This window comes from Podarcis raffonei, chromosome 11 (genome assembly GCF_027172205.1).
Source record: "Podarcis raffonei isolate rPodRaf1 chromosome 11, rPodRaf1.pri, whole genome shotgun sequence".
In the NCBI taxonomy this organism is placed as follows: Eukaryota; Metazoa; Chordata; class Lepidosauria; order Squamata; family Lacertidae; genus Podarcis; species Podarcis raffonei.
The window spans coordinates 27,568,980-27,580,485 of NC_070612.1; positions in this window are offsets into that span (position 1 = coordinate 27,568,980).

Sequence of the window (11,506 nt, forward strand, 5' to 3'; positions counted from 1 at the left end):
AGTCCCTTAAGCACTTCAATAAATGAGATTGTAAAGTGTATAAATGTGCATTGGAAATCTACCTTATCTCTATAACACAGCCACTTACACTCTGAGCCATATCTCTCTGATCATTATGCCTATTTTCTTTCAAGCCTACAGTGTGACAAAATCCACATAATAAGACTAAGGTTATTTTGATGTCACATCGGGCTGTATTATTACAGACTTTTAAGTGATGTGGGCATGATTCACACATCTGTTTTTGAGATAGCGAAGTCTCCACGCAGCAATTTCTAACGCCTCATTTTCATGTGGGGAGCTAAAGCAAAATGCCTTTTCTTCTGAGGTGATATCTTTTGAAAAGTTCAGATGGGCCCTGTTTCACATGATCCACAGCTTCTTCACGCAGAGGGAAATCACAGTATTTTTCGCTCCATAAGACGCACCTGACCATAAGATGCACCTAGTTTTTAGAGGAGGAAAACAAGAAAAAAAATATTCTGAATGAAACACTGGATGTATGATTTTTGTGGTTCATGCTGTGGCCACAGACATGATATGTGATTTGATTGTGAGTTTGGGGTAGCCCAGTGCAAAAATCCTAATAATTCATGTGTATCTGTCCTTTGTAACCAGGTTTTTGCGCCATTGCGGTGCCATGAAACTATGGATGCATGATTTTTTTTGGTGCAGGCTGTAGCCATGGACATGCTGTGTGATCTGATGGAGAATTTGGGGTGACCCAATGCAAAAATCCTGAGGGTCCATGTGCTTTTACCTCCTCACTCCCAGGCAGCCTCCTTTATCTCTAGAGTCCCTTATCTCCCTCCCGATACCTTGCCGATCAGCTGCTCAGTGGCTTTATTTCAACACCCCTCTTTCTAAAAAAAAAAAAAAAAAAGCATGATCTGCTTTTTGCCCCTGGACAATTCGGCTCCAGGGACCACACATTCATTCCATAAGACTCACAGACATTTCCCCATACTTTTTAGGAGGAGAAAAGTGTGTCTTATGCAGCGAAAAATTGGGCAGGCCACCGGGTGGATCTTTGCACCCTGGCGCCGCATATGCTTAAGACAACCCTGTGAATGAGGTCAGTGGAAGGCAGTTCTCTCCTCCTGTTCTGCTTAGAGTGTCTCCTTCTTTCCTCTTTACAGACTGTAGTTTCAAGGATGGGACGGGGGCAATGACAAGGAGATCATCACCTCCACTTGAGTTGACTGTGTGCTATAAGATTGGTCTCCTCATACTGCAGGGTCTTCCATTTTACAGAGTGTACATTCAAGAAGGGAAGGGGAGGGAAAGTGCCCTGGTGCAGGAATTCCTTTCCTCTTCTTAGATGGCATTTTTGAGGGACGGGCAAAGACAGTGCATTCCTGTTTCATCACCCGATACGAAATGGGAAGGTTCCACCCCAACTCACCACCGCTCAAGCCTCCCTTTTTACATATATAATCATTTTTATTTGATTTTACAAATACAGAATTATAACAATCTAAATTACATATCCCTATTTAGAGATTTCTCCAGATCTCTGGACTTCCCACCTTCCCATCCATGGATCCTGTTGTCCACCTTCTCAACTGCATATTATTTCATAGTCCATATTTTATATCTTTCCACATTATCCATAATATTCACTACATTACAAGTGTTATTCAAATCCTGCTAAGGTTTTCATCTGCTTACAGTGGTCTCCTAGATAAATTAAAAAATTTTCCCATTCTTCATTGAAGTTTGGTTCTTCTTGGTTCCTGAGCCTTCCGGTCAGTTTTGTCATTTTGGCATAGTCCATCAGCTTGGTTTGCCATTCCTCTCTGGTAGGGACTTTGTCTTCTTTCCATCTCTTGGCTAATAGCATCCGCATTGTTGTTGTCACATACATGAAAAGTCTTTTCTGTTCCTTTGGAATGCCGGTACCTACAATTCCTAATAAAAGGCTTCTGTGTTTGTTTGTTTTTACAAAAGTTATTTTAAACATTTTTTTTTTTCAATTCACTATATGGTAAGTAGCAAAGGAGGAGTTTGCCTCTTCAAGAAAACTTTGTAGATTTCTTCCCAACACTGCTAATACTGAAATATATATCTTGTCATATACTAGCATGGCTTGCATGTTACTTTCAGCCATAGTTTAAAAAAAACTATGGATCAAAGTGAGAGTGAAAATGCAGGCACTTTGCTTCCTTCCCTATTCCTGCCACCCCACTTAGTATTATGTCCAAACCGGGGTTCGGACTTTATCCAGGGTTTGTTCTTGGTTTACTGTTCATGGTTTGTTTGGGGGAAAGACGCCACAAGCCCACTTCAGATGGGTTTAGTTTGTGGGGAGGAGCAGGGAGGGAGCAAAGTGCCCGTGATTTCAGCAACATACACCACCACATTCTTTGCTCATCTTTAAACCATAATTTAGTTTAACTATGGGTTAAAGCAGAGGTGGAAATCTTTTTGGCTCCACAAGCCATACCCTTATAAGGCTCACCCTCGTGGGTCAAATTTGACCCTGTCAGTAACATGACTTTACATGATGCCTTCTGGGAACAGGTGTGCACAAGTAACACAGGATTTAACCCACCCTCCTGCTCATCAGGTCATGTCAAAAGTGAAGTCAGCTGATAGGTAGGTAGCCATGGTTTCAGGAAAATGGTGTCTCTGGCCAACATGGACTGGCTAAGATTGGCCTGCAGGCCAGAGATTTCCCACTCCTGGGTTAAAATGATGTATGAATGAGGCCCCTGACCATCATGTCAAAACAGGCCTGTGTCCCCCAGCTAAGATTTCAATCTGAAACGTATTTATAAGTGAATAAGTTCTACTGAAACTAGCAGACAGACAGTCCCACGCCTTCAACTTCTCAGTCTCAGCAGAGAAATCAATGGAGGCCTATACTTTTGCAGCAAGGTTGTATGTATGGCCTTGGTTGTTTTCAGTGCAGCCACAACAAAGGAGAGAAGGGCATTTGTGTTTTCCTACCTTGGGAGGGAGAGAGAGAGAGAGAGAGAGAGAGAGAGAGAGAGAGAGAGTAAAGCAGAACATAACAGAATATAATAACAAATGCCCAGAGTAAAAGTAAAAGGGATATCCAGTTTCACCTTGGGAGTATTTTTGTAGCACTTTTTAACCATAGCGGCTACTAGAAGTTTAAAAAAACAAAACCAAAAAAGCCAGGAAAAAGTATTCCTTCTTAAAGACTGCCTGACAAAATAAAATCAAAACATCAAAGTCTGTGTAAAACAATGGCACCATATGGACACATGGAAAAAGCCTTTGGCTTAACAGCTGATTGGAAAATAGAAAATGCCATTAATTTTATACAACAGAGAGAGGACTTGCTTTGCATTGTGAATGCAGATACTGTACCAAGAATGGCAAAACTTGCAAGTAAACACCTCCCCCCTTGAGGAGGCAGTAGACTCTTGCATGAAGTAGTACAGGCCTTGCAATGACCCTGGTAGCATTTTTAAAAATATAAATAAATAAAAATAATCAAAAGTAGCATCCAATGAAAATATATTGTTAGCTCTAAATTGATTTGATTTATTATACAACAATGATGTTTTTCATTCAAATGAATCCCAAAGCGGCTAACAAACAATAAAAATACTTCAAAAGCAGCAAGCCTTCATTCAAGATGATGTTTGGTAACTGGTGAATCAGCGTTATTGGGCTGTTTAAATAAATTTACGGGTATGTTATTTTAATCCTCTAGCTCGAAGAAACAAAATACCCCACCTGAAAGTGAGTTGTTCCATGTAGGTAGACACAATGTCATAGACAGATAATCTGGTGTAGCCATGATAAACGTCCTAAGCGTTAGCATTAAAAAAAAAAGGCTAACCACTGTTTCAAAGGAGTACTGTATAAGATTAAGCACATTTAAGCAATTATCTGGGGAACTGTCTTGCTGGTCATGTTCTGTCTTGTTTTTTACTAGGTAGCACACACAAACGCTTCTGACATTTATGTGCTGTGGAACAGTGGTATTTCTGAGAATTATTTTTATTTTAAAAAAAAGACGCAGGAAGGCTTTCTTCCGGTAACTATTTTTGGTCAGGTAAAAAAACAACCACTAAAGTGATATGTATAGCCAAAGACTACTGCAATGGGTCTGGTTCCCGCCTTGCAGAAGAATTCTACCATTGAGGCTGTTTAACAGAAGGAGGGGCTGTTAATCTGATGATGCAAGTGAATTCAAGTCTGTTGCAACAATACAGAGCTTTAAAAAAACACCCCAGCTATATATCTGTACTATATTGTATATATGTATGCGTACCTATTTATATGTATACACATACAGGTATATACCTATTCTCTCTCCCACACACACATCTCTCTCTCTCTCTCACACACACACAGAGAGAGGGTCAAAGTAAAATAGACAAGGTAACGTAAAAGGAAGAAGTTTGCATGCCCCTGTTCAATGCACAAGTTTCAATGCACACACAAAGCATTCTTCACAGGGACAAATTAGGAGGAATGGGCACAATTCTGCCCTTTGTACAGAGCTGAGCCCTCAGTATATGCCACTGGACAGCAACATATAGATTAGATCACAGGATCCCCAAGATCCAGCACAACATGGATCTTGCTGTAAAGCTTCCCTCTCCACGTCACTCTTGCTTATTCTCCCCCCAGCTCACTCCAAAAAACCCCACCCGGGAGCCTCTCTGTAAACACAGTTCAAGCTACTGGACTGCCTGCATCTAAGCTGTAAGTGGAGAACTGCATGGGGGGGCACATGTGGCCCTCCATGCCTCACTCTCTGGCCCTTCGAATGTTCTGTAGGTGTCATGGGTTGGCTGGATGCAAAGGAGGGGTGGGAGGCACCAGCTGGGGAACCCCCAAGGGAAGAAGGCCCAGAGCCTGAGGATTAGTAGTGGGATAACAATGAGTAGCCAGAGGGAGAAGAGGGAGCAGACTGGGAGAAGGAAGAGGGAACAGGGTTTAGTGAGCAGGGAGAGTCTGTGGCAGACAGTAGTCCAGAAGCAGAGGCTGGAGAGGAGGGAGGCCAAGAGGCAGAGTAGAAACAGGCTGCTAAAGAAGCCGGGGGGGGTCTCTGCCTTCTGCTGAGACCAGCTCCCCTCCCTGCTGGTCTCCCAGAACCAGAAGCGGTAGAAGAGGGCAGAGCAAGGACAAGCATGGCGAGGAAGTCTCAGATTGCTTGGGAAGGAACCAGGGGAGGAAGAGACTTGGGCAACTATGAGGAGGTGAGGACCTTCAGGCCCTACAACCGCCTCATAGGGGCAAGATCTACTGGGATGATCTGGGCTCACTACGTCTGGCCTCCTGAGTCAACAGTGCTTCCTTGAAAATGTTAACTTCGCTGATGCCGTGTGATTTATTGCAGACCTGCTCCTGACTCCCACCCCTGTCAATAGGCCCATCCCCAGGGCACACCCTTCACCTGCCCTGCTCTGCATCCCCCTCAAGTGCTTTTGCCTGACTGAAGTGTGTCCTTGAGCTGTGACGGTGACTCATGTTTGCTTGGAGAGGGGTGTGTGTAAGAGAGAGAGAATATGTGTTTAGAAAAGTGCTTATTTATGTATTGTTTTGCTCACCTGGAATGTCGCCACCTGTCCAGACGTAAGAGACTGCTGTTGATCTGCCTCAGACCCTGTCCCACACAGGGGCATGTGGCCCTTGGAAGACCATCTATGAAGGAATGTGCAGCCCCAGGCTGAAAGGATTCCACACTCCTGTCCAGGCCCAAACCATCTGTGGTGAGGCTGGGAAGCACTTAATAATTAAATTAAAAAGCCAATTCCTTTTGTAGATATATGTCAGTTAATTCCAAGTCTCCATTAATCTGCTGACTAATGCACAAGGTGGTGGCATTTTATTTTTTTGTTTTAACATGCTATTCTCCCTTTCTCTCTCCACCCTTCCACCCCCAACAACATTTGCCAGCTCCGGAATTCCCTGCTTCTTGCCGGAGATCCTGTTACTCAATGGGGGTATTAAAGAGCTGAGCCCAGGCCCGTGGAATGCAGCCGTCTGCATGCTTCCCTGCCATAGTTTGCTCCACACTGTCATATTTTTGTATTTTGGAAACTGCACATGCAAATAGTGGCAGGAGGCAGCAGGACGAGGGGACCAAAAATACAAAGCAAAGCCTTAGCATATGTTAGGGCCTCTCGGGCTAAAACGTGCAAGCTTGGGGGGGCGGGGGGAGGCGGGAGAGGCAGACAGAGATCCACCCACCTTCCACATGCTCAGTAATTGTGTTACTCAGCTGTCTTTTCCTTGACTGCCCTTCCGGTTGCTATTGCTCAATAAACACAAGGCCATAAAGATAACGATATATGCTCCACCACAGATAAACAAAATCCTAAATGAATAAATTTGCTAGGCAGTTGACGATTTCATCAAACGCCCATCTATTAAAGCCGTCAAGAAATATAGTGAATAAAATTCAGAGCTGTTCCTTTAAGTGCTGCTTTATTCAGTTTGCTTTATGAAAGTTTGCTTTATGATATATTATCTTTGTTTATGTCTTTTTTTCTTTTCTTTTTTGCAAGGATCACCACTTCCTACTTTTGAAGTACTTCCTACTTTTTAGGGGGTTGGACTTGCTGTATGTGCAGGATTGCAGCCTCACTGAACTCAATGGGGCTACTTCTGAGTAGATGTGTATATACCAGTAATTGCAGCCAGGGCCACTTAGGTTCACATCACCACTTATTGTAAATCCAGTGTGCTCCCCCTGCTAGTTTTTGAGGCTGTATTCGGTGGGAGGGGGCAGAGAAATCAAACAAGTCAAACACCTTGGACATCCTAGCTCCCTCTGAGATGTGAAGAATACAGCTCAAATGTGGCTTGAAATGCAGCGGGGAGGGGGGGGGAATGACCTTGCTGCATTTTAAGGTGCTAATGTGGACATATTCTTAATACACTAGCCAAGCAACAAAACAGTGGTCTATTTCAGAAACAGACTTCCATGCACAAATTTAATTGATGCACATAACCTGGTGCAAAATATGTGCATCCACTGCCTGGATCTCCAAATCAAATACTGTATAATTTTTTTCATGGTGAATTGAGAGCCACATGCCTTGTTTCCAATGTATCTCAAGGAACTTATATCTCAAGGAACATCAGCCTGCAATGTGCAGACAGGGATGCTCCTCCCCATCTGTCATGTGAAGCATATGGAACTAAATGTGCGTACCTGTCTGCTATCTGAGGCCACCGCACATAGCTTTGAGCAGTGCATTATCAACCAAGCTGCACTTTACAGAAAATTCACTTTATGGATCAGGGCCATAAACCTCAGCTGTCCTGAGATAGCCACACTGTTGGTACATTATATTCTTGAGGAGGCTTTTAAGAGTTGTTACCTACCCCTCAAAGGTAAAACCCTTTAAGTACTATGCAAACAATGACTCTTGCGCTGCATACTTCAAGAGAGTGTGTTCCTGAGGTCAAGTTTTCAGAACTCTGTAACATGCACTCTGCTGTTTGGCAACATCTCCCCCTTCTGGATAGAAAAGGTGCACTGTCTGAATCCATCAGTGGATGGATAACACAATTGGGGAGGGGGAAAGCAGAAGATCTACAATCTCAAGAAGCAAAGGAGGTTCCCAGTGGTATCGTTCCCACAAAATGAGACTCCAAAGCTGAGCTTCGTGAGCTACCCGATCCTACAGTTCTCTGAGCCATTCATGTCTCAGAAGTGAGGGTTCCGTTTCCATGAATGGAAGGCCTCTGAACTCACAGGACGACAATGTGACCCTTTTGAAAGTGCATCTGGCATTTGCATGGGTGCATTTAAAAACGGACACGGTCAGCAAATGCAGACAGCAACGACACTCTCCCCACCACCACCCTCCCAACCTTTCCTTTGAAACCCAGAGTGATATATTATCAATTGTACAGCTCAAAGGATTTTTAATCCATGCTGTATGAGTCACTGGAAAAGCAACGTCCTAGCAACACAGTTTCTCCTCCTTTGATATCAATTATTACGGCACAAGCTCCTCCTTCTTCCCTGACCAGAGGGGTTTGTGTGGGCTAAGGAGGCACTGTGCCAAATTGTTCTTTTCCCAGTCGGGGCAACGTGGGCGAGTGTAAATTTAGGCTCTGTACTGATTATACAGCGCTGGAGGCCGCTGTAAACTTGCTTTTGCAGAAGTTTTTCTAATTCTTAAACTCTAGCTTTCTTAAGCATGTGAACCCAGTTCTGTGCCTTGGAACCCAACATGCCATTTGAAAGTTACTGCCTCAACCAATTTTGTCAATTAACAACATTATCCGATTCATGATTACTCAGAGGTTAGTCCCACTGATTTCAACAGGATTTACTCTGTAAATGTGCATAGGATTAGCCTTTAGTAGTGGGGGAAAGCACCCTTTTTTTTACTTAGAGTACAATCTTATGCATGTCTACTCAGTTGTAAATTTCACTGAGTTAATGAGACATTTTCCTCCCAGATAAACCTTGGGGAACTGCACTATAACATTGAACATTACAAAGCTCCATATTAGAAATTCTGAATATTAAGCAGTATAGAAATACCTCAAATAAATTAGTAAATAAATATTACAAAGCATTGACAGCATTCCGATAACAACCTAGCATTCATATAAGTGCTTTAGAGAGGACTCATAGTGTTTTGGGTATCTTCTCTCAATAAAGTACCATTTGGTAATTTATTCAAGCTGCAATCCTTTGTACACTTTTACTCAGGAAGTAACATCACTGAAATATTAGGATTTACTTCCATGTAAAATTGGGTAAGAGCAGGCTGAATATCGTCAGTTCCTGATTTTTTGAAGTGGAAATACCTACCTGAACATATTTCTGTTTTCTATACAGTGGTATCTCGGGTTACAGACGCTTCAGGTTACAGACACTTTAGGTTACAGACTCCGCTAACCCAGAAATAGTACCTCGGGTTAAGAACTTTGCTTCAGGATGAGAACAGAAATTGCGCAGTGGCATCATGACAGCAGCAGGAGGTCCCATTAGCTAAAGTGGTGCTTCAGGTTAAGAACAGTTTCAGGTTAAGAACGGACCTCCAGAATGAATTAAGTTCTTAACCCGAGGTACCACTGTACATGGATATGATTTTATGCCTATACCATGGATTACGGTATATCTGTTATGTACCGAAGTTCTCACCCTGGGCCAGCAGGGGGATACTGTACAGTAGATAGTTTTCACTCAGGTCCACATATGCAAATAGGAATTGAAAGTGACGTTCAGTGATCGGATAGTTACAGAAAGTTGTTACTGCTGCGGTGTAGTGGAGCTCTATATAAGCAGGTTGGCTGAACCCTTCAGTTCAGTTCTGTTCTGGCCTGTGAATAAACAAGAGCTGTCTGAAGAATCGCTGTGTTGTCTGATATGTTCACCTACAACTTAACAATATCATTATAAGACTGTCATGCAATTGAATAAAGTTTATTCAGTTAATCAAATCAACAGCACAATCCTATGCATGTCTACTCAGAAGTTCCTTTGTGCTCAGTAGGACCTATTCTCAGATAAATGTGCATAGCGAATAGCAGTTTAAATCTGCATAATTTAGCAAATGACTAAGACAATAATTTAGTAGCGAATTATTCCTTCTCTCTCTCTCTCTCTAAGATGTCACAATTGGTACTTTAATCACTTTGGGAGGACGCATCATACTCTCATATAATGCCTTTCAGGTGCTCTGTAGGTTTCAAGTTGCACCCTAGCCTAAGAACACACATAGGGCCCAACTTGTTATGTACTGAAGTTCTCACCCTGGGCCAGCAGGGGGATACTGTAGATAGTTATGCAAATAAAGGATCGAAAGTGACATTCAGTGATTGGATAGTTTTAGAAAATTGTTACAGTTACGTTGTACTGGAGCTCTATATAAGCAGGCTGACTGAACCCTTCAGTTCAGTTCTGTTCTGGCCTGTGAATAAACAAGAGCTGTTTGAAGAGTCACTGTGTCATCTGATATGTTCACCCACAACTTAACACAACTGAAACAGAATCCAGGGGACTGTAGTTTCTTAAAGGTACTAAAAGTTGCTAGGATACCCCTATTCCCCTCACAGAGCTATAATTCTCAGAGTGGTTTATCAATCAAGCCCTCCTCCTAGGGAATGCTGGGAATTGTTGCTTTATGAAGAGAATAGGAGTCTCCAAACTCTGAGCGCCCTTCTCAATCAACGTAATACAAATACATTAAGGGTTAATTAACCTGAATTAAATTATTTTGGGACAGTATGTCCTGATACTCAACTCTTGCCCCTGCCTTGACAGCCTTGACACCAGGTGTCAAATGGCCACCCTCTGCCCCAGAGGACGGGTGGCATGTCTACACGGCTGGGGTCACATGTGGCCAGCTCCAGTCTCGCCTTTCACAGTTGTTGGATTTCCTCAAGAAATTGTCTCTTGCTGGCACAGCCAACTCAAGCCGGACCTTCCAGTAACTTGGTGCACGAGGCAGGCAGGCAAAGATGAGCACCGTCCACGATGATCAGGCTCAACTAAGATCAGATCGGGGCAAGAGGGTGAAATCGAATGTAATTTCACACACAGAGCCTCCCAAGCCTGGATCGCAAGGTGTCAGATTATTCTCATTCCTTTAGTCTGGCAAGCCAAGGAAGACGAGGCTGGAGAGTAGGACTGCAGCGGGCTCCATGAGAAAATAAATCCTGTTGAATGCTGCATAAGTTCCAGGAAATCCTAGGTCACCTCCAGGCATTCAGGGCAGGATTCAGTTGCGCACCAGTAATATAGCTTTGTACAATTAAAGTAGATTAAAGTTGTTGCAAGAAATCCACTTTTTAAAGGGATTTTTTGCGTTTAGAAAAAGACTATTCCATATTACATTTTTTAAAAAATGTATCTAAACTATGAAATAAAGAGTAACAATAACAAAACAAATACAGGTCTGTTGCCATCTGTTCCACATGCAAATACAGTGGTACCTTGAGTTACATATGCTTCAGGTTACATACGCTTCAGGTATCCGCTAACCCAGAAATAGTGCTTCAGGTTAAGAACTTTGCTTCAGGATGAGAACAGAAATCGGGCTCTGGTGGCGCAACAGCAGCAGGAGGCCCCATTAGCTAAAGTGGTGCTTCAGGTTAAGAACAGTTTCAGGTTAAGTACGGACCTCCGGAACAAATTAAGTACTTAACCCGAGGTACCACTGTACATTCACCGGGAAGACAGAAACAAGGAATGGAAATAAAGATGGAATCACTCTGCAGAAATCTGCATGTAATATGGCTGGTGGTTTAGGACATAAATATGAGGAACTGGTAAACGTGAGAAATGGGAAACCCTACAAGGCTTGCTGATTTCCTATAGGCATCTGGTTGGCCATGGTGAGAACAGGATGCTGGACTAGATCGACCATTGGCCTGATCCAGCAGGCTCTTCTTGTGCTCTTATTTGTAAACAGGTTTAGCCTGCTGTTGGTTATTGTTGTTATTTTTAAGTTGATTTATTGCCCTAGGACAGGGATGAGGAACCTGCAGCCCTTCAGATGTTGCTGGACTGCAGCTCCCTTCCTCCCATCATGCTGGCTGGGGCTGA